Genomic DNA, 25975 nt, shown 5'->3' with positions numbered 1-25975 from the left:
TAGATAAACCCAGTTAATATCTTATATTAACTGTCCTTGCACCTGCAACAAATCGTTTGTTTTCTTTTTATGACTCTTGATAACTGTATTGCAACATCATGGAATGTGTTCTTAGTAGGAGAAAGTCTGTTTACTATCTCAGAAAAATTAACTGTTGACACCAGGGACACCGGCAGAATTGTCACTGCAATTTTGACTATTAGAAAGGGACTTATACGGGTTCGGGGTTTAGCTCAGTGGTAGAGCACTTGCCTAGCGAGCGAAAGGCCCTGGGTTCAGTCCCAGCTCTGAAAAAAAGAAAAAGAAAAAAAAATATAGAGACTTATAGCAGTCCCACTATAATAGAGATTAATAACCATTGATATAATTTTAGGAATTATTGTAGAATCATTATTAAGACTAAAGAATTCATCTATTTGCTTGTATAGTATCACTACGGGACAGTAAAACTTCGTATGACTGCAGAGATCTGCTCCAAAGGGGTGTGCTATTACTCAATGATTGTTATATATGTCTAATAATAACAACAGGAATAGCATTTAATAGCGTAAACTTTCCCAAAATGAATCCCTTACAACTTTGCTTAATAAGGGAGAACCAGTTGTAGATTATAAAATAATCCGAAGCTGTGTATCTCAGGATGATCACCTGCTAGTTATTAGCCTGTCCTGTTATGGGTCCTGACACTTTCTTCTCAGTCTTACATGGTACCTTCTCAAAAACTGACAATCTGATCCATCATAAAACAGGCCTCAAAAGATACAAGATGTTTGAATTAATCCCATGCATCCTATGATATCACTACAGACTAAGAATGGTATTCAATAACAACAAAAACAACCATAGTCCCACATATACATGGTAGCTGAAGAATGATTTACTCGATGAGAACTTGTTCAAGGAAGAAATAAAGAAAAAAAATTAAAGACATTTCAGATTTTAATGAAAATGAAGGCATAACTTGGGAACACAAAAAAGCAATGCAAGAGGAAAACTCATAGTTCTGAGAGCCTCCACAAACAAACAGAAGCTATGATACACTAGCAGTTTGATAGAACACCTGAAATCTCAGAACCAATAAAAATCCAAAGATTAGTCAGCAGGAAATAATCAAACTCACGACTGAAATCAACCAAGTAGAAATGAAAGGAATTATATAAAGAATCAACAAAACCAGGAGCTGGCTCTTTGAAAAATCCAGAAATAGGTAAATCCCTTATATTCAAATTAAAAATAACAAAATCAGAAATGAAATAGAGATATAACCAAAGAAAGTGAGGAAACTCAAAAAATTATCAGATCCTTCTATAAAAGCCTATACTTAACAAGTGGGAAAGTAAGGATTCAATGGATAAATTTCTAGAGAGATATAAGGTACCAAAGTTGAATCAGAATCAGATAAACCACCTAAATTCTCCCATAACTTGTAAAGTAGTAGAAGCAGTCATTAAATGTCTCCCAACCAAAAGATCCCAGGACCAGAAAGGATTAGTAAGGAATTCTCTCAGACCTTCATAGAATACCTAATACCAATATTCTCCAAACTATTCCACAAACTTGAAATAGAAGGAACACTACACAATTCCTTCTCTGATGCCACAATTATGCTTACAACTAAAGCAAACAAAGACCCAAAAAAGAAAGAGAATTTCAGACCAATTTATTCATGAATATCCCTGCAAAAATTCTCAGTAAATTTCTTGCAAGTCAAATCCAAGAACACATGAAAACAATGATCCATCATGATCAAGTAGGCTTCATCCCAGAGATACAGGGATGGTTCCATATACAGAACCTGACCACTAATCAAACTAATCCCACTATAAAAACAAATTCAAAGAAAACAAAACAAGCAATCATTTCATTAGATGCTGAGAAAGCATTTTACAGAACGTAGCCCTTCATGTTACAAGTCTTGGAAAGATCAGAATTTCAAGGACCATACTGAACTCAATAAAAGCAATATACAGCAAACCAGAGGCCAATATCAAACTAAATGGAAAAAACTTAATGCAATCCCACTACAATCAGGAACTAGACAATGATAACCACTCTCTCCCTACCTTTTCAATATAGTATTCAAAGCCCTAGCCAGAGTAAACAGAAAACAAATGGATGTAAAGGGATACATATTGCAAAGGAAATTTTCAAAATGTCACTATATGCAGATGTTGTGACCCGACAATTTCCACCAGTGAATTTCTAAGCAGATAAACAGCTATAGCAGAGTGGAAGAGTTTAAAATTGATTCAAACAAATCAGTATCCTTCCTCTGCTCAAAAGAGAAATAGGCTGAGAAAGAAATTACAGAAATGACACCCTTGACAATAGTGAAAAAGCTTATAAAATACCTCTGTGTGACTCTAACCAAGCAAATGAAAGATATACATGACAAGAACACAACTGTCTGAAAAAAATAAATTGAAGAAGATCTCCGAAATTAGAAAGATCTCCCATGTTCATGTATTGGCAGGTTTAATATTGTAAAAATGGCCATCTTGCCAAAAGAAACCTACAGATTCAATGCAATCTCCATCAACATTACAACTGATTTCTTCACAGACATAAAAATGGCAGTTTGCAAATTTATATGGAATAAAAAAAATCCCAGGATAGAGAAAACTATTCTTAAAAATAAAATCATTTGGGGAAATCGCTATCCCTGAGCTCAAGTTGTATTACAGAGCAATGGTGAGGAAAAACTGTATTGTATTGGTATTGAGACAGTCAGGTATAACAATGGAATAGAATGTAAGACCCAGAAATGAACCCACACAGCTATGGCCACTTGATAATTAACAAAGGATCTAAAACCATACAGTGGAAAAAAAGATAGCATTTTTTAAAAATTGTGCTGTTTCAACTGAAGGGCAGAAGGTAGAAGAATGCAAATCAATCCATTCTTATCTCCTTGTACAAAGCTCAAGTAAAACTGGGTTAAAGAACTCCAAATAAAACCAGATACACTGAAACTAATTGATGAAAAGCAGGGGAAAGCCTCAAACAGATTGGTACTGGGGAAAATTTCCTCAATAGAACACCAAAGGCTTTTGTTCTAAGATCAAAAATTGAAAAATGAAACTTCATAAAATTTCAAAGTTTCTCTAAGACACAGAACACTGTTATTACTTCCATACAGCAACTAACAGATTGGGAAAAGATCTTTACCAATCCTATATCCGATGGAGTGCTAATATCCAATATATACAAAAAAACTCAATAAGCTATCCTCCAGAGAATCAAATAACCCTATTTAATACTGGGCTACAGTTCTAAACAAAAATTCTCAACTGATGAATATTGAATGGATGAGAAGCACCTAAAAATGTTCAACATCCTTACTCATTGGGGAAATGCAAATCAAAACAATCCTGAAATTCTACCTCATACCAGTCAGAATGGCTAAGTCAAAAAAGTCAGGTGACAACAGTCTCTGTCAAGGATGTGGAGAGAAAGGAACACTCTTTCACTGTGGAAATTACAAGCTCTTAAAATCACCCTGGAATCCAGGCTGGAGCTTCTTCAGAAAATTAAACATAGTATTTACTACCTGAGGATCCAGCTGTACCATTGGATGGCATATACCCAAAACTTGCTCCAACCTACAACAAGGACACGTGCTCCACTATGTTCAGAGCAGCCTTATTTATAACAGACAGAAGCTGGAAAGAACCCAGATGTCCCTCAAAAGAGGAACAGATTGATATAATGTGGTACATTTAAACAATGGTGTGGTATGCAGCTATTAAAAAGAATGACTTCATGAAATTCATACGGAAATGGATGAAACTAGAAAATATAATCCTGAGTGACATAACAAAAACACAAATAAATGCACATAGAATGCCCTCACTAGTAAGTGAATATTAGCCCAAGAGCTCATAATATCCACCATAAACTCATATGCACTCTGAAGCTTAACAAGAAAGGACAAAGGGGGATTGCTTCATTAACAATTAGAAGGGGGAAGAAAATTTTCATGGGAGTCAGATGGAGGAATCACCCTGTGTGGGAGAGGGGAGTGAAATAGAAAATTAGGAGATCAGGATAAGATGTTGGAAGAAACAGGGAAAAAAACAGAGGACCAGGAAAATTAGTATAGAGAGAAGGAACAGTTGAGGATGGGGGTAACCTCTAGGATAAACCAGATACTAGGAATGCGACAGGTTCCCTGGACCCAATACTGATGACATTGGCCAACATCAACAATAACACTGAAATTAACCTGAAGACACCACCTCCAGTAGATAGACATGGCCCCCAGTGTAAGGATGGGACCACTCACCCATCTCAAATATATTCAGAGTTATCCTGTCTAATGGAATTGCAGAGGGGAAAGTGGGGCAGAGGCTGAAAGAAAGGCCATCCAGAGATCTGCAGACACCAACCTGGACACTGTTGCTGCTGCTGATATGTGCTTGCAAACAGGAGTCTGATATGCCTGTCCTCTGAGAGGCTTTGCCAACACCTGACTGAGACAGATGCAGATATTCACAGCTAACCATTGAACTCAACCTAGAGATCCCAATGGAAGATGTAGGGGAAGGGCTGAAGGGGCTGAAGGGGATTGTTATTAGAGATAGAACAACGATATCAATTAACCAGACCCCTCAGGGAACCCATGGACCTAACCACCAACCATTGAATATACATGTTCTGGTACCCTACAAATGTAGCAGAGAATTGCCTCATCTCACATCAGTGGAAGGGGAAGCACTTGGTCCTTAGTAGCTTGATGTCCCAGAGAAGAGCGAATCTAGAGGGGTGAGGTAAGAACGACTGGGGGTGTTGGGGACGCACGTTCTTAGAGACAAAGAGGAAGAGTATGTGGTGGTGGGGATTATAGAGGCGGACCGGAAAGGGGGTAATATTTGAAATGCAAAAAAATACAATTGTTAATAATAGTAATAATAAAGGCAACTGCATACGATATCAAGACATATTTAGAATTTCAATATATGTGATTAGAGAAAATACTTTCCATTGTGTAGCATACTCAATATTTCAAATATATCATCACGGAAAGAATATTAAGAGCTTTGGGACAAGAAAAAATAGTGATACATCAAGGCAGAAGCATCACAGTAATATCTGGAACTCAAATGGAATTCTAATATCAATCCCATGCATTCAATGCTCTATACAAATCCTATAACATGTTCATTCCCTAAAAAAATCCACCAGTGATTTTCTAGTCCCTGCAGTCTCTGAGGATCAAGGGCCTGGATCAACCTTTCCCATTCGGTTATGAGGCTCCAAGACACATCACTGCACCACAGATGGCCTCTGGTTAGAGGGATCTACCGTGTTGTAAGTGTCGCTTGACCGCACAGTGTCCTAAGCACCCCTTGCCCTTTCCATTCATGTTGCTCCTTCCCGAATCCCTTGTCTTGGCCCCTGACAGTGTGCACAATAGCAGAATAGCACTCTGGACACAAAGGAAGAGATTCGACAGGGTTCCTCCTCATTCAGAAAGCTTGGATGATCGCCCCGCAACTACAAGCAGAAATGACAAGTGAAGCAGCTCCTGACTGCCTGGTGCAGACCTCGCGACTGCCTCTTGCAGAACTCGCTACTGCCCCATGCAGACCTCGCTACTTCCCTGTGCAAACTCGAGGACAGCTCCTCTCGAGCTTTGGATGTTTCCTGAGATCAATGGTCACTCGATATTTCCCTGCTTTGCCTTCCGGACTTGTCCACAGTTCTCGGAAGATAGAGAGACATACTCAAAGGATACAGCTCAACTGATGCTTACCATGACTCACCACTGGCAAGTACATTCACTGCCCCTTCACATGGTAGTAGCCCATTCGACATTTCTTGTTCAATTTCCTTAAAGACTAAACGACCAGATGTGAGGAGAGAGGCCAGCGACCCTCATCCCGGACTTCACCCTCTGACCATGCATCAACGATTTCTCAGCCTCCACGGCCTGGACCCTTCAGTGTCCCCCAAGATGACAACAACACCTGAGTGCAACAGTGGAATCAGTTGAAGGATTCCCAGCCTCCACAGCCTGGAAGCCCATTCAGTGTCCCCCAAGATGATTATAACACCGGACTCCAATGGGGGAAGCATTTTAAGGGTTCCCAGCCTCCACAGCGTGGAAGACCTTCAGTGTCCCCCAAGTGGATTATAACTTCCTACCCCAGTGGGGGAAGCAATTGAGCACCAGAGACCCGAGCTACTTTGCACCTCCCGGACTACTTAGAATGGCTCGGGACAAGTTCAGATACCCAAAACCCTATGAAGATCAGAGATTCAAAAAACCTGATGCTCGTGTTACAGAAAACCTGCAGAAACTCAAAGATCATATAAAGGCTTCAGTCAATAAGAGGGACGTAGACTCCAGAAGGGAACTGACAGAGAAGAAGAAATGGACAGTTCCACTTCCTCTGAGGGTTTCTGAGGGCATGAGTAATACACTGATCAAGGATAGCAGATCACTGAGAAACCCACTGACTAGGCATATCAGAAGATCTGCTTTACATCCTGCTACCCGAAAAAGAGTGGCCTCATCTAAGTTCCCATTCTTGGTTCTTGGGAAGATGAAAAAAAAAAGTAAAGAAAAGAAAAGCGGGTTATGTCTACTGGGTTTGAGGAACATGTGGACTAGGACGAGTTGGTAGCCAGAGTGCCTGTAACATCTACAAAACACAATACTGGAAAGAATAGTGAAAGACTCAAAGAATATCACACTGTGCCTGGGCCACTTTTTGCTGACTCTTATACTGACAAATTGGGACAGGTACTTTCCCCACACATTCCAGGTTGCCAACATCCTTCCCTATCTAGACATGGAGAACTTGGATCTCCCATTTTTCCCCAAGATGTTCCTACCCACCCAGGACTTTCCGGAAATAACCAAATGGTTCCAATGTTCTATAGGGTTATTCCACATTTGCCCAGGTGTCCAAAATTCCTCCCACAGATCCTGAAAGGAAAATCATACATTCTCCTCTTCCAGAGGGAGTATCTTTTTTTCTTCCATCTTTATTAAATTGAGTATTTCTTATTTCCATTTCAAATGTTATTCCCCTTCCAAGTTTGCCCATTAACATTTTCCTAGCCCCTCCCTCTCCCCTTCTATAGGGGTTTTCCTCTCCCGATCCACCCACACATTACTGCCCTTCTCCCAAAAATGCCATTCACTGGGGGTTCATTCTTGGGAGAACCAAAGACTTCCCCTTCCACTGGTGCCCCTAATAGGCATTCATTGATACCTGTGAATTTGGAGTTCAGGTCAGTTCATGTATAGGCTTGGGTAGTGGCTTAGTCGGTTGAACCTAGGTTTGGTTGGCATTTTTGTTCAGATGGGGTCTCAAGCCCATTAACTCTTTCAGGCCTTGCTCTGATTCCTTTAGCAGGGGTCGCATTCTCAGTACAGTGGATTGCTGCTGACATTTGCCTAAGTATTTGCTGTATTCTGGCTGTGTCTCTCAGGAGAGATCTACATTGGTTCCTATCACCCTGCATTTCATTGATTCATCCTTTTTACCTAGTTTACTGGCTGTATATGTATGGGCCCCATGTGGGGCAGGCTCTGAGTGGGTGTTCTTTCTGCCTCTGTTCTACAATTTGCTTCCCTATTCCCTGACAAGGGTATTCTTGATCCCCTTTTAAAGAAGGAGTGAAGCATTCACATTTTGGTTCTGTGCATCTAGGGTAATTCGAGAATTTGAGCCAATAGCACTTATCAATGAGTGCATACCATGTATGTGAATCTGTGATTGGATTACCTCACTCAGGATGATATTTCCAGTTCCATTCATTTGCCTAAGAATTTCATAAAGACATTGTTTTTGACAGCTGAGTAATATTCCATTGTGTAGATGTACCACATTTTCTGTATCCATTTCTCTGTTGAAGGCATCTTGGTTCTTAGCTTCTGGCTATTATAAATAAGGCTGCTACGAAAATAGTGGAGCATGTGTCTTTGTTATATGAAGGGACATCTTTTGGGTATATGCCCGAGAGAGGTATAGCTGGGTTCTTAGGTAGTTCAATGTCCAATTTTCTGAGGAACATCCAGACTGATTTCCAGAATGGTTGGACCAGTCTGCAATCCCACCAACAATGGAGGAGTGTTCCTCTTTCTCCACATCCTCGCCAGCATCTTCTGTCACCTGAGTTTTTGATCGTAGCCATTCTAACTGGTTTGAGGTGAAATCTCAGTGTTGTTTTGATTTGCATTTCCCTTGTGTGTAAAGATGTTGAATATTTCTTTAGGTGTTTCACTGACATTCGATATTCTTCAGCTGTGAATTCTTTGTTTTGCTCTGAACCCCATTTTTCAATAGGGTTATTTGTCTCCTGCAGTCTAACTTCTTGTTTTCTTTGCATATTTTGGATATTACCCTTCTATCTGTTGTAGGATTGGAAAGATCTTTTTTCTATCTGTTGGTTGCCATTTTGTCCTAAGAACAGTGTCCTCTGCCTTACAGAAGCTTTGCGGTTTTATGAGATGGCATTTGTTGATTCTTGATCTTAGAACATGAGCCTTTGGAGTTTTGTTCAGGAAATTTTCTAAAGTGCCCATGTGTTCCAGATGCTTCCCCACTTTTTCTTCTGTTAGTTTGAGTTTATCTGGTTTGAAGTGGAGGTCCTTGATCCAGTTGGACTTTAGCTTTTTACAGGGCAGTAAGAGTGGGCCAATTTGCCTTCTTCTACATACTGACCTCCAGTTGAACCAGCACCACTTGCTGAAAATGCTATCTTTTTTTCCATTGGATGGTTTTGGCTCTTTCTCAAAAATTAAGTGACCATGGGAGTATGGTTTAAGTTCTGGGTCTTCAATTCTATTCTACTGGTTGATTTGCCTGGCTCTGTCTCAATGCCATACAGTTTTTATCACTGTTGCTCTGTAATACTAGAGTTCAGGGATAGTGATTCCCAAGGAAGTCCTTTTATTGTTGATGATAGTTTTAGCTATTCTGTGTTTTTTGTTATTCCAGATGAAATAATGAATTGTACTGTCTAACTCTACGAAGAATTGGATTGGAATTTTGATGGGGATTGGAATTAATTTGTAGGTTGCTTTTGGTATAATGGCCATTTTTACTATATTATTCCTGCCAGTTCATGAGCATGGGAGATCTTTCCATCTTCTGAAATCTCCTTCACTTTCTGCAGAGACTTGTGGTTCTGCTCATATGCTCATATCTTTTACTTGCTTGGATAAAGTCACCTTGAGATATTTATATTATTTGGGGCTATTGTGAAGGTTGTCATATGCCTAGTTTCTTGCTCTGCTAGTTTAGCTTTTGTGTAGAGTTACTTTTATACCCAGCCACTTTGCTAAAATTGTTTATCAGGCTCAGGAATTATCTTGTGAAACTTTTGAGGTCACTAAATATACTATCATATCATCTACAAACAGTGCTATTTTTATTTCTTCCTTGCCAGTCTATATACCTTTGACTTCCTTTTGTTGTTTGCTTCCTCTGGCTAAGACATCGTGAATTACATTGTATAAATTGTGAGAGAGTGGACAGCCTTGTCATGTCCCTGATTTTAGTGGGATTGCTTCATGTTTCTCTCCATTTAATTTAATGTTAGCTACTGGTTTGCTGTATATGATTAGGAACGGTCCTTATGTCCCTATAATTTCCAGGACTTTTATCATGAAGTAGTTTTAAATTTTTTCAAATGTTTTCTCAGCATGTAATGAAAGGATCATTGGGTTTTTATCTTTGAGTGTGATTATATAGTGGATTATGTTGATGGTTTCTATATACAAAACCATCCCTGCATGCCTGGGATAAAACCTACATGATCATGATGGATGATTTTTTGATGTGTTCTTGGACTCAGTTTGCAAGACTTTATCGAGTATTTTTGCACCAATATTCATAACGGAAATTGCTCTGAAGTTTTCTTTTTTGTTGGGTCTTTGTGTGGTTTATGTATAAGAGTAATTGTGGCTTCATAAAAGGAATTCGGTAGTGCTCCACCTGTTTCAAATTTGTTGTATAGTTTGGACAGTATTGGTATGAAATGTTCTATGAATATTGGATAGATTTCTGAACTAAACCCATCTGATCTTGGACTCCTTTTATGTTGGGAGGCTTTTAATGATTGCTTGTATTTCTTAACAGTTATTGGTTGTTTAAACGGTTTTTCTGTTCCTGATTTAGCTTTGGTACCTGGAATTTGTCGAGAAAATTGTCCTTTTTCTCCATATTTTCAAGTTTTCTTGAATATGGGCATTTGTAGGACAATCTGATAACTTTTTTTAAATTATTTTTTCAGAGCTGGGGACCGAACCCAGGTCCTTGTGCTTGCTACAGAAGTGCTCTACCATTGAGCTAAATTCTCAACCCCCGATAAATTTTATAATTTGCTCTGATTCTGCTGTTATTTCTCCCTTTCCGTTTATGATTTTGTTATTTTGGAAACACTCTGTGTGCCCTCTGGTTAGTCTGGCTATGGGTTAATGTATCCTGTTGATTTTCTCAAAGAACCAGCATTTGGTTCTCTTCATTCTTTGTATAGTCCCCTTTTTTTCTACTTGGTTGATTTCAGCTCTGAGTTTGATTATTTCCTGCCTTCTACTACACCTGTGAATATTTGCTTCTTTTTGTTCTAGAGTTTTAGGTGTGCTGTCAAGCTGCTGCTGTATGCTCTCCCCTGTTTCTTTATGCAGGCACTCAGAGATATGAGCTTTCCTTTTAGTATAGCTTTCATTAGTCCCAAAAGTTTGGGTATATTGTACCTTAATTTTCATGAAATTCTAAGAAGTCTTTAATTTCTTTCTTCATTTCTTCCTTGACCAAGTTATCATGGAGTAGAGCATTGTTCAACTTCCATGTATATGTGGGTGTTCTTTCCTAATTGTTATTGAAGAACAGTTTTAGCCCATGGAGTCTGATAGGATGCATTGGATTATTATTATCTTTCCATATTTTTTTAGGCCTGGATTTTGATTGATTATATGATCAATTTTAGAGAAAGTGCCATGAAGTGGTGAGAAGTTATATCCTTTTATTTTATGATAGAATGTTCTAAAATATCTGTTAAGTCCATTTGGTTATAACTTCTGTTAATCTGCCTATGTCTCTGTTTAATTTCTGTTTCCCTGATCGGTCTAATGATGACAGTAGGGCGTTGAAATCTCCTGCTATTATTATTTGCGGTGCCATATGTTCTTTGAGCTTTAGTAAGGTTTCTTTTATGTATGTAGGTCCCTTTTTATTTGGAGCATAGATATTAGTGATTTAGAGTTCATCTTGGTGGATTTTTCCTTTGATGAATATGAAGTGTCCTTCCTTATGATTTTTGATGACTTTTGGTTGAAAGTAGATTTTATATGATATTAGAATCGCTACTCCAGCTTGCTTCTTCAGACAATTTGCTTGGAAAGTATTTATTCAGCCTTTTACTCTGAGGTAGTGTCTGTCTTTGTCTCTGAAGTGTGTTTCCTGTAGTTCAAAACGCTGGGTCCTCATTACATATCCAGTTTGTCAATCTGTGTATTCTTAGTGGGAAATTGTGTCCTTTGAAGTTGAGAGATATTAAGGATTAGTGATGGTAACTTTCTCTTATTTTCATATTGAAGGTTAGTTTACGTTTCTGTGCTTCTCTTTGTTTTGTTGTGAAAAGATTAATTTCTTGCTTTACCTATGATTTTACCTGACTCCTTGTGTTGGGGTTTGCCAGTTAGTTTCCTTTGTCTTACTCGATATGTAAAAATATATTATGCAAATTTGGTTTTGTCATGTAATATCTTGGTTTCTCCAGCTATGTTAATTGAGAGTTTTGCTAGATACAGTAACCTGGGCTGGCCTTTGTGTTCTCTTAGTGTTTGTATGACATCGGTCCAGGATCTTCTGGGTTTCATAGTCTCTGGTGAGAATTCTAGTGGAATTCTGACAGCTTTGCCTTTATATGTTATTTAACCTTTCCCTTTACTGCTTTTAATATTTATATTTTTTTGTGAATTTGGTGTTTTGACTTTTATGTGATGGGATTATTTCCTTTTCCAGTCCAATCTATTTGGAGTTCGGTAGGCTTTGTGTACGTTTATGGACATCTCTTCCTTTAGATTAGGGAAGTTTTCTTTTATAATTTTGTTGAAGATATTACGGTCCCTTGATGTTGGCAGTCTTCACTCTCTTCCATCCTGTTATCCTTAGGTTTTTATCTTCTCATTGTGTAATGGATTTCCTGTATGTTTTGGGCTAGGAGTTTTTTTTCGGTTTTACATTATCTTTGACAGTTGTGTCAATGTTTTCTATGGAATCTTCTGCTCATTAGATTATATGTGCTATCTCTTTTATACTGTTGGTGATTCTAACATCTGTGACTCCTGGTCTCTTTCCTAGGTTTTCCATCTCCAGGGTTGTCTTCCTCTGTGTTTCTTTATTGTTTCTATTTCCATTTTTAATACCGGGATGGTTTTGTTCATTTCCTTCTCCTGTTTTGTTGTTTTCCCAGTAGTTCTTAAGGTACCTTTTTGTTCCCTCTTTATGGGATTCTACCTGTTTACTTCTGTATTTGTTTACTGACCTGTATTTTCTTACAGGAGTTGTTTATGAACTTCTTAACATCCCCCATGGTTATGATAAAATGTGAACTTAAATCTAGATCTTGCTTCTCTGGTGTGTTTGGATATCCAGTGTTTGCTTTTGTGGGAGATTTGGGCTCTGAATGAGCCTAAGTAGTCTAGATTACTGTTGTTTGAGTTCCTGTTCTTGCCTCTAGCCATCAGGTTGTCTCTGGAGTTAGCTTGTCTTGCTCTTTATGACTGTGGCTTGACAGTCCTGTAGGCTCGTGTGTCAGGACGGCTGTAAACCTGTTTTCCTGATTTCTTTTAGCCAGTTATGGGAACAGAGTATTCTGCTCTCAGCCGAGTAGTTTCTCCTGTCCACTGGCTTTCAGCTCTCCCTGTGGGCAGGAATCAGAAGGAAATTCACATACTTCTCCTAGGTCCTTCTGTGCGGGTGGGGGCACGGAAGGCACAAGGTGTTTTCCTCTTGAGACAGGAATCTGGGGATAGAGTAGTATCCTCTTGTTTCCCAGGAGTGTCCGCTCCTCTGAAAGTCTAGTTCCCCCACCCTCTGGATTTGTGTGCAGGGAGCTATTCAACCAGTTCATTTCAGATCCAGGCACAGTCTGGGACATGGTGCTCCTGCAGTTTTACTCCTCTATATTCCTGGGTCCAGAAGCACTATGCTCTTTTGTCTGGGGCCAGAGATGTGGGTAACAGTGGGAAGACATGGGAGCCTCTTTTCCTTGTAGGTTCAGTATTGTGCACAATACTGGGTAATTAGCTCTCTCTCCCACAGCGTCTAGGAGCAGGGAGCTCTGGGCCGGTATGACGAGTTTCAAGAGAAAGCTAGAAACTGGAAGTGCCTGGTCCCAGAAGAGTTCTGCCTTTGCTTGTTCTGAGTCCACCAGTCAGGTCACTTAGAGCAGAAAAGTTGGATTTACCTCTGGTATCAGGCCAGAAGTCGTTCCTCAGCTGACTTTCAGCTCTCTATGAGAGCCACAAGCAGAAATGTCCTACCCCTACTGCTCCTAGGTCCCTATGCACAGGAGGCCCAGTTGGAGCTAGGTGGATTTCAGGGGTTTCCACCCCTCTGATGCTCTAAGTCTTCCCAATCCCATGAGATTTGGGTGTAGGATGCATTTTGGACTAAACTAGATAAAGATGCAGTTTGGACTGCAGGGCTCCTGTACCTTGACTGCTCCTATATTCATGTATCCAGAGGCACTGTGCAGTTTCCTCTTGGGCTCGGGATGTGGGCACAGGTGGGCACAAGCGGCAGTCTCTCCTTCCCTGAGGTCCCAGTATTGCCCACTCTTCTGGGTGATCAGCTCTCTGTCCCACAGAGTTTCCAAAGGAGTTTCAAATGTTCATTCCCTATCCTGTAGGTCTCTAATCATTCCAATTCTCCTCCAAATGTGATGGACAAGATCCCTCTGGTCAAGGGGATGTACAACAGGCCCCATCAGACAATGAGGGCTGCAAAACTACTTCTCTTAAAGGTAATCTCAGTGATTATTCATATTCCACAAATGGATTAATACATGCCCCCTCTCCACCGGAGACTTTAATACTGTTGACAGCTGCCAAAGCAGGGCAGAGAGCTATGTCCAATCCGAAAGACAGTCAAAGATGTCCCCAATCTACATCAAAGTGCCTAATGCAATCTGCTTAGGGTAAAGTGAGTTTTAAACCTAATTCTGCTGAAAAAGGGGGTTTCAGAACTTCCCTATTAAACCAAGAGCAACTTAAAAGTCCTCCACTATTAAAAATGAGATTAAATCATCACTTATGGTCCAGGGTGAAAAAATGCAGTCACAAATCCCAAAGTGAACCTCATAACACACATACCAGCCCAAGCAGAGACAAAACTTTCCGCATGTACACCATTAGATCAAGGACCATTGACAATTTCAGAAGGGGCTCTTCAGTGTTCCATACCCAAGCAAGATGTGGTAGAAAATTCTGAGTCCACCAAAGGAACTCTTGTGCCTTCAGCATATAAAAAATAGGATCTAGCACCCTCACCATCTCCCCCAGTACTTACAATGTCACTATACAACAGAGAATTATTCAAATATCCTCTACCACCGAAAAGGTCCCTCCTGACTTGTAATCAGGCCCAAAAGAACCAAGTTTATCACAACACACTGTCAATGAGCCATGCAGACTCCATATTTATACAAATTGCAGAGAAGATACAACATCCCCTACCTCCTCAAGGACTCTAGGTCATTCTGTCCTGTAAGGAGAGGCTCTAAATTTTTCCACATATACAGCAGAGATGCTACCATATCCCAAAACTTAGCAGGATTCTCTGAGTAGTACTCTATCTCTTAAAGAGACTGTGGGACAAGAAACATCTACAAAAGGAGTTCTACCCACAGCCACATATGTAGAAATGGTTTGCCGATGTGACACATGTACAAAAGATGTTCTAGGACATATTACGTCTGTAGAGAAGGTTATGGATTCAACCATATATGAACCAGGTGTGGGGGAACATGATAACGAAACACCAGTGTCTTTACCATCCTCAACAGCTGAGGAAAGGGATTGCTTGGATTGCATTTGTGCAAAGCAATGGATATGACCTCTGCTAACTTCACAGGTGTCTATACGAACTTCTTAATCTCCTCAAGCTCAGCCAACATCCACAAACACAAAAGACGCTACAGACTCTTCCAAATATTCCCAAAGGGTATCCAGTCCTTCTTTATATCCACAAGCAGACCCAGAACATCTGCAAAATACTTCAAAGGCTCTGGATTTTACCTTCTCTCCTGAAGGTGCCTTGGAAGCCGTTTTGCCTATCAAGCAGGCTAGGGAACCTGACACTTCTATATGAAAGTCTGATTCCATTTCTCCAGCAGAAGAAAATTTTCTTGGAACTTCCACAATTACACAATGATGTGTAGAAACATCCTTATCTGCTCATGTGGCTCCCAGATCTTTCACATATGTCCATGATGCTCTAGGAGAAGTCACATCTTCAGAGGTAGCTCTAATACCTAACCCCCATTCTGATGTCACAGTCAGGATTTCTACACATATACATGATACATTAAGACCTTCCTCATCTGAGAAGGATGTCTGAGGATCTACTGCACCTGAACAGCATGCTTTACAACTATCCCTGTCTACCCAAGTAGATTTATATCACATGTGCACTCTGGGAAGAAATAGATGGCATTCTCCCTCTACCATAGTGGACCATAAGCATCCAGTCTCTAGAAACACAGGGTTAAGATTTTATCCTTCGGATGGAGTCTTGAGAACTTTCTCCTCTGAGGAAGACAGTTGTGAATTGGGATCTTGTGTTATCTTTGGTAACAAAGAGACACCAAAAGATACAACTACTCCTCAGGTGAGTCCCACACATTCTCCATCTGTCCAAAGGCCCTTGGAATTTTCCAAAAATGACGAAGGAATTTTGGAAAGTTGCCAATCCTTACATGGGCATACTGGACATTCCATATTGTCACAAGATGCTCAAGAAACTCATTTTTCTACCAAAAAGGCATGTTCACCGTCTTCCCAGGGATTCAGGGAATTTCTTCACACCGCTCTAGGGCTCCAGAAAGTGTTGTCCATTGTGATCAAAGTGATTTGTCATTGTGCAAATTAGACTTCAAAATTACAAAAGATATTTTTATATTTTCAAAGGTCTGAGGGAAAGTCCACATCGAAAAATATCTTTTAGACCTTGTGACATCAGCCCAAGCATATCAGAAATATTCCATGTCTTCTAAAGCATCCAAAAATCAATCTGGCTTAGCAGTCTTCCTGGGAAACATTTACCATCAGCCGTACAATCCCCAGGACCAATGAAATAAAAAAGGGGTATCTAGAAACTTTACCATCTGCCCAAAGGTCTTTAGAATGTTCAGCAACTTCTCCAAGATCACAGTTAAACCAGAGATCAAAAAAACTAAAGCCATCTTCCCAGGGTGTTTTCCCAAGAACAACATGTTTCTTTTTCTTTTATACCAAGACAAAAGACCAGCTTCCTTCTTCCCATCTCTGATCTCTTAATCCTGTTTGTTCACCCTCCCAAATGGCTCTTTACTCTGAATTAGAGGCCAATTAGTAAACCATAGATATATGGAAGGAATATCTGAGAGACAATTGCTGACGAAGCAACACTTGTTATGTCACAGAAGAAGCTAGGGCTCCCCAGGATACAAGGGATTTTTCATGGAGGGCCTAATGATGATGTCACTGAGAACTGCCATGGCCTACCTGCTAAACAGCTTTCCTTACATTGACCAGTTTAAAGGGTGCCCTTTCCAGTAGTGTCCCCTTTGACACAGTGGAAACTTTACATGCTACATCTCTCTACAACTAGATAATTCTCTCTGCTTCATTAGTAGTCACATGCTCTGAATGGAGAAAGTTAGGCAAGAGCTTAGCATTGGTAGAAAATATCTAGGAACAAGGAGTGAAGGAGATTCTTCTGGAGATTAATTTCATTCCCAGGTCCAATCCTGTGAAATACAATTCAAATCCCTAGGTTTTCTCAGTTTCACATGTGCCAAAATTTTCCCTACAGACCTTTAATTTAGTGGATATTTTGTTACATTTTTTGATTGTACATTCATTGACAGGGGACATTATATATATATTCCTGCATGTGTACTCAAAAATTTCATTTTTCGAATTCCATTTTTTGCAATAAATTTGGTAAACAAACTTGACCCAGCTATAGCGTGAATATAACAGTGGAAATATTGTGTACTACTTCAAATGATCAACTCCCAAATCATTATAATATCCAAAGATTAACAGACATCAGTTAAGCAAAGACAACAATGACTATAGAATGCAGTTCTATAGTTCTATTACATATCTTTTCTCTAATATCTATCTTCCTGTATTCCCAGGGCAAGACATGAGAGTTTTTCAGTCCAAACGTCAGTTTCAGGGGGATGTGCAGCAAAATGTATTGCTTGAGGTCCAGTGAAACCTCAACTTCAGCAGGTTCATAAGAACAGGAAGGAATCTATTTGGCATTGTCATTTGTGGATCCTATATTCTTGACCTAATTGCACAGAATCCATGTAAATATTCCACTAAAATTCATAGTTGTAGGAGCCATTTTATATATATATATATATATATAAAATCAGGCATCAAAACTAGATAAGATTGATGAAGCTAAAATGTGCATTCTGCCAATAAACAGTTATAGATCTTTCATTAGAGAGACAGCCAGAGCATGTCAAATACAGAAGTGATTGCTAGTGGCAAACCAGATAACTGAAAAAAGACCCCTTGTTTGTAGATGTTGAGAAAGGATTTCAAGAACTGAATGGACTTTCAACCAAATAAGAAAAACAAGTTCAACTAACCTGAGCTTTCTGGTACTAAACCAATATTCAAAGACTGTTTATAGACAGACTTATGGCTCCAACTGCATATGTGGCAGAGTATGGTGATTTTGGGCATCAGTGATAGGATAAGCCGTTGGTTCTCCCTAGTTTTTATTGCTAGTTCAAGGGAATGTCAAGGCTCAGTAAATGCATTATAGAAGAAGGGTAAGAAGACCAGTTAGGAATCTTATGGACAAGAAACTGGGAAAGAAAATAACATTTGAAATGTATATATAGAAATACCCATTTAAAAATGCTATAAAATTTGCTAAAAAAATAAAAAAAAAATTAAAGAAAGAAAAGAAAAGAAAATTAGCAGCTAATCAGACCTATTGGCTCAGTAATCCAAATGGTCCCTATCAGGGAATTATAGTCAGAATAATACTAGTGGAAAGTCTGAGGTGATGAAGTCCAAATTTGGAGCAATTCTCTCTCTCAAATACCAGTATCAGAACATACTGCTCTATAAGTATCCAAATAATTGAGTAATTTCCTCTGAGCTGAGGAAAGAATACATGTTTTTTTTACTTCTTCCTTAGGACCATTTTCTTCTGGGCAGAAAGAATAAAAACGATGAGTTCTAAGGAAAAGAACAGTGTCCTTCACAACACCTGGCCTTTTGGATAAAGATATTAATGATATAAACTCTCTGACTTCCAGGAACCATTAGAAGCAGGGAAGTCAGGATGCTTCTGAGAGGCTCCAGCACCTGAATCCCGTATGTGGAGGGCTAAGGTCATGTCTGTGTCTCAAGTGAATATACTCAACTCCTACCAAGGACTGAGATTTCCCATAATCCATGCATATCTTCCTTTTTTTATACCAAGACAGAAGGCCAGCTTTCTTTTCCACACCTCTGATTTCTTCATCCTCTTTGTCCTCCCTCCTAAATGGCCCTTTACACTGAATTAGCAACCAATTAGTAAACCCTATATGTACTGAAGGAATATTGGAGAGGTACATTGAATAGATTCAAGAATGTGATTTGCAGGTGTGTCTCCTATGACACAGTGGAAACCTGTACGTACTACAAACTTCATCTCTCCAAGTCTAGATACTTCTCTTTCCTGTATTAGTGTTTACATGGTCTGAATGGAGAAAGTTATTCAGGGGCTTGGCATGAGTAGAAAACATCTAGGAACATAGGATGGAGGAGATTCTTCTGGATCATAATTCTATTACGAGGTCCATTTCTGTGATATACAGTTCAGTTTCCTAGGTTTTCTTTGTTTCCCAAAAACCTGTATTTACCCTACAGACCTTTAATTGAGTGTATATTGTATTTCATTTTCTATTTGAACATTCCTTGTTTGGGGAATTTATATATATATATATATATATATATATATATATATATATATATATATAGTATATACGTATATATATTCTGGAATATATATATATATATATATATATATATATGTGTGTGTGTGTATATATTCTGGAATATATATATATATATATATATTCCAGAATGTGTTATCAAATAATCTGTTTTCCAATTCCATTTTTTTTCATTGATTTTGGCAACAATGTGGGTCTAGCAATAGAATGAATATAACAATGTAAATATTGTCTACCTACTTCGAATGATAAACTCCCAAATGCTTATTTTATCCAAAAAATAGCAGATATCAATAAAACAAAGGACAACATTGACTATAGAATGTGGTTCTATTTCCAATTAAGTATCAGTTCTCTCATATCTACCTACCTGTGTTCCCACCATGATTATTTCTTCAGGCCATACATCATACTTAGGAGGATGGGCAGTGAGAGGAATGGCTTGAGGTCCAGTTAAACATCAACCTCAATAGGTTCCTAAGAACAGGAGTGAGATTATTTGCCATTGTCATTTGTGGATTCTACATTCTTTAGCTAGTTGCGCACAATCCATGCTAAAATTCTACCTAACCTCATTGCTGTAGGAGACACCAAATATATATATTTGAATATATATATATTCAAAACTAGATATGAGTGATGAAGCTATGAAGTGCATTCTGCCAGGTACCGGATATAGCTCCTTCCTAAGAGAGACAGCTAGAGCATATCAAATACAGAAGTGAATGCTAGTGGCAAACTAGTTTACTGACAACTGATATGTTGTTGGTAGATTTTGAGAAGGGATTACAAATGCTGTGTAAGTGAGGGTTCTGAGGGTACCTGGAAGAGAATGTGGGACAAAGGACCAAAGAAGGATGCCAAGACAAGAGTCTGAAAAAGGCGTCAATTTTATTTTTCTCCAAGGCTGAATTTATACCATAAGAGGGTTAACAGAGGGAGGTGGAACTAAGAAACATTTACGCAGGGCAAAACACATGATTTGTTTGGTCACGGATTGATGTTGAAAGGATGGTACAGAGTTTACAGGTTTGTCATATTATTAATCAGCAGGACAACATTACCATATTTTTATTTTCTTGACCACCAGATTTGTATTAGTCTTCTGCAGCTGACTGGGGATTTTCCATGAACCCAGTCATACTTAATACTAATCATAATAATAACATCTACAATGGAGGGCTTCAAGGGAATTGCAACCAACATCTCCAATTTACATATATTCAAATGTAAAAGTGATCATTGCCCATGCATGTACTGGAATGCACCCCTTGGAAACTGCGTCTGTCTAACTTGGGGTGTCATTTGTCACATGGCAAAGAGAATCTTGTAGCCAGGGCCCATCATGGGATAAGGCAGCAGCTAATGTCGGCCCTCCTGTCTTAGGCCATTTATTCATGAATATATCATTCTCTATCCATCAATGACTGTCCAGCTCTGCACGCAGGGGTGAGAATTTTTTGGTTTTTCAGCAAAGGCATCAGGACAGTAGGCAAAAAAGAATGATGGCCTCATTTGACTGAGGAACAAAAATGTCCTTCCCTGGACTGGGATGGAGATTTGTAGGTGAACTTGACCCTCATCAAAGCATCGTCGATAGTTAGCCTATGATAATATAAGTGAATAGGTTTTGTTGTTATATTATCTCCCTGTTACTTAACAAGGCTGATAAATGATTAAATGTCCAAGGGCCAAAATATATAAGCAAAAGACAAGGAGATAAATAGGTATACCATGCATGTCCAATAAGGAATAAGCAAACCCCGAATAATTAATGTACAGCATCATTAACTGAAAAATAAATAATGTGTTGATACATAGAAGGAAAAATAGCATGCTGATTGACATTTTTTAAAGTCTCAAAATAAATCAAATAGACAATACAATTTGGGTTCCTGCAACAATCATAATTGCATTATCCAAAAAGTCAAATCCTATGAATGGTATTGCATTTTTGAAGAATACATAATTTAGCTGTCCTGGAGTGGGTGTTAGGTTTCTCATTCTTCTTGAAGCGATGCAGTTCTTTGAGGAAGCAGGTCCTTTGAGTGGAATGCAGGCTGTAGATGAAGTCGCGTGTACCTTACGCCATGTTAAGTGCCTCGCTGGGCTCCTTCTTTGGATCTTTTTGCCCAAAAGCAGGTCAGTAAGAATGCACTGTATCTTTTAACAATTTTAAAGTAATTATAATCTCTGTATCAACCTCTGATTGAAACGTTCTAAGACCCCAAGTATATCAATTTAATATTTAGGGGAATGTACCATCCCTTGTTTTAAAATTAGTACCTTCAGAATGTGAATCTGGGACATCCATATTAGCAGGATGGGATATATTTTAAGTCAAATTACACAGTGTCTTGGGTGATAAAATTCTTAAGAACAGCGGTAAGGTGCCAGGCAAGAATGCTAGGGGGTGACATGGTGAGAGCACATGGAATAACCAGATAGGTGACAAATAGCATTCAGTCATACAGCTAAATGGGCCAGCTTTCTTGGGGCAAAAAGGCCAGCCCATAATCAGGCACAAGCTTTGTGCCTGTGAAACAAAAATGAGAGCAGAGTGGCAGCTGGTTTGTTACTGGCTGTCTCTCGGGACTTTGATTGTCCTGAGCTCAGCTCAGCTCCTTAGAGTCAGCTCAGTGGCTCTGCCTCTCAAGAGACCCAGCCTCTGAAGGACACTAGGCTTCCAGTAAGAATTAATAACAAAAGGATAGAGAGATGGTTAAGAACTGAGTGCTAGATGCCAAGTGGCTGATAAAATAATTGTATGGTTCGTCTACTTTAAGGGGGAAGTTTCTTCCAGGCTGTCATACATGCTAGATGTCCTTGTGCCAAAAGACCAGGAGAAAATAGCATTTGAGAATTGAAGGGGGGCTTGCCCAGGGGGTGTTATCCGATTGAAGCCTCAGATATCATAGAGTAAGCTATAGTTACAGGCAATTGGTTTTAAGGACGCTTTCGGCTACCATTCCTGAGGCAGTGGTCACAATTGTGTTGGGTTTCCGGACTCTTACAACCAATAAATAGATTACTAACATTGGAGTACTGATCTTTAATAGAAGTATAGCCCTCCAAGGACTGCAGTGGTAGCCGTTCACCAAGCCGCCTCACTGAGTTAGAGGGCCATGAAAAAGAAAACATTGATCCTGACCGTGGCCACAGCCTCCAGTTGGAGTAAGCTGAAGAGCCGGTGCTCTTCTTGTCATCCTAGAGTAAAGCCTTTTCTGTCTGGCACAAAGAAGTTCCTCGCAGTCTGCTGCAGACTCTTTCTGAAACTATTTTCGGGACTACCCTGATTCTCAACCTGGGGCATTTTGACCACAGGGGCAAGAACTGACTGCTGCAGGAATAGGATCAGAGGCACTGTCTATGTCAATGATGACTAACAAGGCAGGTGACTTAATGCTGAAGACCAACTCCTCACTTGCAATAGGGCCAGCAGATAAGGCAGGTTCCCTGGCAGAAAACAATTTCTCTCAAGCAAATTATTTCCAAGTTAAGCACCAAGTATACCAAGTAAAACTTCTTGAGAAAGAAAGCAAACAGTTCCATGATTTCAAACACTATCATCAGTCCAAGTCCAAAAATGAAACAACAGCCAAAAAAGACACTCGACAATACCAAAGAAAAAAACTAGACAAACAAGACCAAGAAAAAGCATTCTATAAGTGAATTCCACAGATGCCCATTACCTTCAATACCTGGCCCAAAATGCAGCTTAACCTTAGCTGTTTCTGGGATGAGGCAGAACATCTGATCCCACCTCCCAATGTGATTCTAGAGTGTCCTCTATATTCCTTTCTCCTCCTAGAGCATCCTCTAGGGCCTATGGCCTGTGACAACAAGCAAGTCGACCTGTCACAGCCATAAGCCCCTTACAGGACCAATAGCGACCACCAAGTGGACTCTAATACTTCTCCAGTTGGGACTCAAACCCTTCAGACAGCGGGGCATACAACACAAGTCAGCATGAAACAAAGGCGAAACATGACACCGAGACAAAACAGAAAGTAACACAGAACACAAAACACAGATTTGCTCAAGCTTACCTCTGATCTCTTAACCAATTGTGGTCTGGAGGGAGCACAGTCCCTGTGATGCACCAAAGTGCTTTAAGACCCCATAGCCCTATTCTCTGTGTCCTGTCACAAAAGATGAGAGTAGAATGCTTGTCCCATCACTCAGCAATAGCTCTGGGAGGGGGTTAGGGGTGGGAGCCAAAGGTCCAAGAAGGAGCAAAGTCTTCCACAAACAAAGAAGACAGACCAGCCTATTAATAGGGAAAGACTTTCTCCTCCAGGACACCTTCAAAGAGCCGCAACTTGGGTGCCTTTTGTAAGTGAGAGATCAGAGGGTGCCTGGAATAGAATTGGGACAAGGGTTCTTGGGACAAATAATGACGTTAAGACAGGAGTCTGACCAGGGCGGCAATTTTATTTTCCTCCAAGGCTGAATTTATACCATAACAGGGGTAACAGAGGGCAGGGAAAAGTAAGAAACATTTACCAAGGACCAACATACAATACTGGTGTGGTCAGGTAATAAGGTGATGTTCACAAAGTATCAGAAATGTCACAGGTTTGTCATATTATTAGTCAGCAGGACAACTTTAAAATAGTATTATTTTTTCTTTACCACCAAATGTGTATTACTATTTTGCAGCTTGGTGGGGATTTTCCATGAAAATAGTGATAGTAAATTCTAACCATAATAATATCATCAACAGTGGAGGGCATCAAGAGTGTCGCTCCAAACAGAACTGAAGGGGCTTTCAACTACATAAGAAAAACAATGCCAAAGAACCAGAGATTTCTGGTACTAACCCAATATTTTGTGCATGGACAGAATTATGGCTCCAACTGCATATGTAACAGAGGATGACCCTGTTGGGCACCAATAGAAGGAGAAGCCCTTGGTCTTTCCAGGTTTGACTCCCAGTTCAAGGGAATGTCAAGGTGCAGTATGGGAGGTTATAGAAGAAGGGGAGAGGGGTCAGTTAGGGCTCATATTGACAAAAGACTGGGAAAGAAAATAACATTTGAAATGTAAATATAGAAATATCCAATTAAATAAGCAATGAATTTTGCCAAAAAATAAAAAAAATGGAAAAAGTAAAAGAAACTGCTACCTAATCTCACCTATTGAAATCTAAAGGGTTACTGTAAGGGAATGGTAATCAGAGTAATACTAGTGAAAGACAGATGATGAAATCTCAACTAGAAGCATTTCTCTCTCCCAGATATCAGTGTCAGACACAAACTGCAATATAGGTATCCAAACCATGGAGGAGTTTTCTCTGAGCTAGGGACACAATTCCTGTCTCTCCCTTTTTCCTTAGGACCTTTTTCTTCTTTTCAAAAAGAGAAAAGTCCATGAGCTCTCAGGAAATCAACTGTGCCCTTCCCAACCCTTGGCTTTGGGAATAAAGAAATTAATGATATAAACTCTCTGACTTCCAGGAACCATAAGAACAGGGAAGTCCAGATGCTTCTGAGAGGCTCACAGCTCTTGATTCCCATATGTGGAAGGGTCAGATCAATGCTGTCTGTTCAGGGAACACACTAAACACCTACCCAGGATTCACTGAGCTCTCCAGTGGACCATGTATTTCTTCCTTTTTTATACCATGACAGAAGGGCAGCTTCCTTCTCCTCTTCTTGGATCCTTTCATCCTCTTTGCTCTCCCTAAAAAATGGCTGTTTACTCTGAATTAAAGGCCAGTTACAAACCCTAGATGTACTGAAGGAATATCTGAGAAGCAGGTGGTGTCACAACAACACTTCTGACCTCACAGAAGGAGCTAGGGCTCTCCAGGTTACAAGATATTTTTCGGGAAGGACCTAATGATGATGATGTCACTGAGAACCTCCATGTCCTACCTGCTGAACAGCTTTCCTTATATTGACCAGTTTCAAGAGTGCCTTTTCCAGGAGAGTCTCTTGTGACATAGTGGAAACCTTTACATACTCCATCTCTCTAAATCTAGAGAATTGTCTTGTCTTCATTAGTGGTTACATGCTACTACCCAAAGACTATACATGAACTAACCCGGGACTCCAAAATCATTGGTATCACTGAATGCCTAGTAGTGGCACCAGTGGAAGGGGAAGACTTTGGTCCTCCCAAGACTAAAACCCCAGTGAAGGAAAGTAATATGGGGGTGGATCGGGTTAGGAACACCCCTATAGAAGCTGAGTGGGAAGAGCTAGGAAAATGTAAACCTATAACCTAGAAAGGGAATAACATTTGAAATGTAAATAATAAATTTGCAAGTTAATGAAAATAGAAGAAAAAAAAAACACTCCTTCTGGAAGAGGAGAACATATGATTTTCCGTTAAGGATCAATGGGAAGAATTTTGGACAACTGGACAAATGTCGAAAAACCCTATTGAATATTGGAAACATTTGGTTATTTCCGGAAAGTCCTGGGTGGATAGGAACATCTTGGGGAAAAATGGGAGATCCAAGTTCTCCATGTCTAGATAGGGAATGATGTTGGGAACCTGGAATGTGTGTGAATATTACCTGGCCCAGTTTGTCAGTAGAAGAGTCAGCAGAAGGTGGCCCAGGTACAGTGTGGTTTTCTCTGAAACTTTCACTGTTCTCTCCAGTACTATGGTTTGTAGATGTTGCAGGCACTCTGGCTACCAACTCGTCAAAGTCCAGATTTTTTCAAACCCAGTAGACATAACCCGCTTTTTTTTTTTCATCTTCCCAAGAATGGGCACTAAAGATGAGGCCACTCTTTTTCTAGTAGCAGGATGTAAAGCA

The 25975-nt window shown here is 39.7% G+C and overlaps 1 long non-coding RNA gene across 1 annotated transcript in view; it reads right to left on the bottom strand.

Annotated features, from left to right (window-relative positions):
* LOC134484133 (uncharacterized) overlaps positions 1–25161 on the bottom strand; it is a 37851-nt gene extending 12690 nt beyond the window's left edge. The window contains exons 1-2 of the long non-coding RNA XR_010061514.1: positions 24777–25161; positions 19574–19680 (exon numbers count right to left, since the gene is read on the bottom strand). This is a non-coding gene — a long non-coding RNA (uncharacterized LOC134484133). The remainder of the gene's footprint in view (positions 1–19573; positions 19681–24776) is intronic.
* Positions 25162–25975: the final 814 nt, after the last annotated feature.

This window comes from Rattus norvegicus, chromosome X (assembly GCF_036323735.1).
Source record: "Rattus norvegicus strain BN/NHsdMcwi chromosome X, GRCr8, whole genome shotgun sequence".
Lineage (NCBI taxonomy): Eukaryota > Metazoa > Chordata > Mammalia > Rodentia > Muridae > Rattus > Rattus norvegicus.
This window is presented reverse-complemented; position numbering and strand designations above follow the sequence as displayed.